The sequence below is a fragment of the Lactuca saligna genome, chromosome 7 (genome assembly GCF_052625555.1).
Source record: "Lactuca saligna cultivar CGN05327 chromosome 7, ASM5262555v1, whole genome shotgun sequence".
Lineage (NCBI taxonomy): Eukaryota > Viridiplantae > Streptophyta > Magnoliopsida > Asterales > Asteraceae > Lactuca > Lactuca saligna.
The window spans coordinates 127,130,141-127,133,671 of NC_136423.1; the positions used below are offsets into that span (position 1 = coordinate 127,130,141).

At 32.8% G+C, this 3,531-nt stretch overlaps 1 non-coding gene across 1 annotated transcript; it reads left to right on the forward strand.

The window, feature by feature from the left end:
* Positions 1–983: 983 nt before the first annotated feature.
* Positions 984–1,069, forward strand: TRNAM-CAU (transfer RNA methionine (anticodon CAU)). The gene is given in 2 exon segments: positions 984–1,021; positions 1,034–1,069. It is a non-coding gene; the product is annotated as a tRNA-Met (tRNA).
* Positions 1,070–3,531: the final 2,462 nt, after the last annotated feature.

Here is a 3,531-nt window from a genome sequence, read left to right on the forward strand (position 1 = left end):
TTTGATACACTGCTTGCTTAACTATACCACAAATTAAAAGGTACACTATCTTTTGTGTGTGTAAATTATAATTAAAAGTGAGATTAAAACTAGTGCATTTTACACATATCAACAAACATCATATATTTCCATCATTCCCACGAGTTGCCACATTAGTTACAATGGCCATGTTGGATGTGCAATTGCATATCGCTCGTGTCGTGAAATGACCTAAAATTTTAATCAACAACTAATTCGTCACAAATATGTTGCTAATTCGTTGGATAGTTGTTAATTTTTTTGTTAATCTGTCCGTAATCTTTCGTTATATTCCTGCTAACTCGTTGCTAATCTGTAGCTATCTATTGCTAATTTGTTGCTAATCTGAAATTTTAGAGGCCTATTTTTACTTTTCGTACATAGTTTTCAAAATCAATAAACTATCCATATCCGTTACCACTTCGTTTCCTACCGGATATGACATGATTACTCGGTATCACCAAAGCCAACACAACTATATATGAAAAGATTATTAAAACATTGTTAGAGGATGTATCATGTCAAAATAATAAATTAGGCTTCGCATGCCATATTATAAAGTTGCAACATGAGCGTATATCCAGCCGCAAAGGATGACATAGACGATATATTGTGGTAATGTTGTGGTATACTATAAATGGAATATTATTTGTAATTTGTCTTTTGGTAGCCTTGTTAACTGAAAAAGTCGGTGGCATTTCTTGTGTTTTTAGGCAAGTGGATACTAGGCGCATAATAGCGTTATTTAATAAGTTTTTAGAGTTTGGATATTAAAGTTAGATGGATTTGCAATAATTTTTAGGATGAACCAAATGAACCCATTGATCAGATTTGTGCTATACTCAAATTTTAATCGATATAAACTACATCTCTTTTTATCAATTACCATCGACTATAAACTAAAAGAAATAAATTTTAATAAATATATCCCTTCATAAAACGTTTATTGAAGCATATGACATCAAGGGGTGGTGGCGCAGTTGGCTAGCGCGTAGGTCTCATAGCTTTCTGAGTAATCCTGAGGTCGAGAGTTCGAGCCTCTCTCACCCCATATATTTTTGCTTTTTAGCACTTGTTTGACGATATTAGTTCTTAGTATTAACATTACTTTTAGAAAAATAACTTTCAACCCTTGTATGTCCATGCTCATTAAAGGGATGATTTTTAGAAAACAAAACGTTTTTATCTTTTAAAGTTGCTAACAAAATGATTTTATAGAATATTTTAAAGGCGCCAACAAATAGATTTTATGGAACATGAAAGTAAACTTATGTATTTTTGTTTTTACGTTATAACACATATAGTTTCTATTTTATAATTTTATATTTTTTAAACCACATATTAAATTTGTTTACGATTTTAGTCAAACATTCCGAACTTTTTCTTTTTATAAAGACAAAATTTCACAATTGGTCCATTGCATGACGCTGCTGGTCGTTATGGTTTCATTTTGAGGACTTTCTAGTAAAAAGTGACACTACTGGTTGTTATGGTTTCAGTTCATTGCATGATTGGTCCTTGACCCTAACATTATCACCTTTGTACGGTTAGTGCAGGGTATTTTTGTCTTTTTATTTAGTAGTCACTGTAATCCTTCATTATACATAATATACAGATGATCTTTGCAATTAATTGCACAGATCATCTTCTAGCTACCCATAAACCTTTCACATTCATCATCTTCTCCAACACAACACAATGATCATCTTCCAGTTCGATTGAAAACGATAATGGTGCTAACGTTATGGTCGGTCCGTTCCAAATACACGAAAACATCAAACTATGATTTGGAAAGGTTATATAGCGTAAGTGACTTACTAACGTGATCATATATTTTGTCGATTTGAAATTATGCCCAAATAGTTAAATTTGGAAAGGTTATATAGCGTAAGTGACTTACTAACGTGATCATATATTTTGTCGATTTGAAATTATGCCCAAATAGTTAAATTTTTTTTGTTATTCTTTGTTTCAGAGGGAATAAGCAACTACTTCACACTGAAAATTCATCACAGTGAGATATTCACAAAAAGCCTTGGGAGAAGGTACACAGATGGAACAATAGACTCTGTCGACTTCGTAGATATTAATGTTTTCTCCGTATGAGTTGGATACAATGATTAAAGAAATAGGGTACATGGAGCATGGACATACAATGGTTAAAAGTTATTTTTTTTATCCCCAACAAAGGTTATTATTGAGGAGTTGGATAATGATATGTCCCTTGAACTAGATAGGAACCAAAAGAAGGGAAAAGATGTTGGATCTTCTAGGAAAAAACTAGACTACTCCCGGTCTATTATGACAAATGGAACATTTGGTGGACTTTCCCAAGTGATACATGGTAATGAGCTACTCATGGATGATGAGCCAATCATAGATAATGAGTTGGTTATAGATGATGAAGATATAATAGCTACCGCACATGATATTGATGATGATGAATATGATTAACTATTATACATGATAATGAGGATGATGAATATGATTGTGAGGATAATGAATATGAAAGTGAATTTCATAGTTAGCATGAAGAAAAAAAAAACAAACAAACAAACAAACAATGTTTGATGAGGAACCTTTGATAGATGATGTGGATGTGAACATGATCAACTTCTATAGTGTACTTGATGAAGACATTGACTTGGGGCATCATGATTAGACAAACAATAATACAGAGGAACATGAAGACATTGAAGATGAACCTTTAGAAGTCTTAGACAATGATGTGTTTGAGTCATTTGCTAGTGAACAAGAGCCTCGAAAGAAATTGTTAAAATCTATTCTAAAACCAGTTACTTGTTCATCTGGTGAGGTTCACACAAAAGCTTTTAAGATTGGTCGGACTTTCAAGGAACAGAAAAAAATATCAGAGAAGTTATTGCCAACTACTCTATAAAAGAAAAAAGGGATCTATATTTAAAGAATGACAAGACAAGAGTTAGGGTAAAGAGTAGGGGTCTTATCCCTGAATTAACTGGTGACAGTAATAAAGACATGGTCAATTTAGTACTTTCTAAGGAAACAACTTGTACATGGGTTCTTCTTGTCTATAGGGCAGATGAAAAACAAGTTTGGACTTTTAAAACATATGAAGATTGTCATTCTTGTTTGTAAACAAGGACATTGAGAGCTTGTTCATATAAGTTTCTAGCTAACATTTGGGTGAACAAATGTTACTGGCTTAGTACATGGAATGTTATGTACCAACACACAATTGACCCAATAAATAGAAGGAGCATGTGGCCTAGATCTGATTGTCCAACAACCCTACTCCCACCTAAACATCACAAACAAGTTTGTTTCTATACATCTTTTGCATAATTCAATTTGAAAATATATACTAAACTTATTGGTATGTATCCACATAAATTTGTTTATAGGTTGGAAGGCCAAAGGAAAAAAAAGGAATAGGACAATTGATGAGCCAAGTCAAAGTACCAGTTTAAGTAGGAAATACTTAACGGTCATTTGCAGTACATGCCATGACAAAGGTCACAATGCTAGGATATG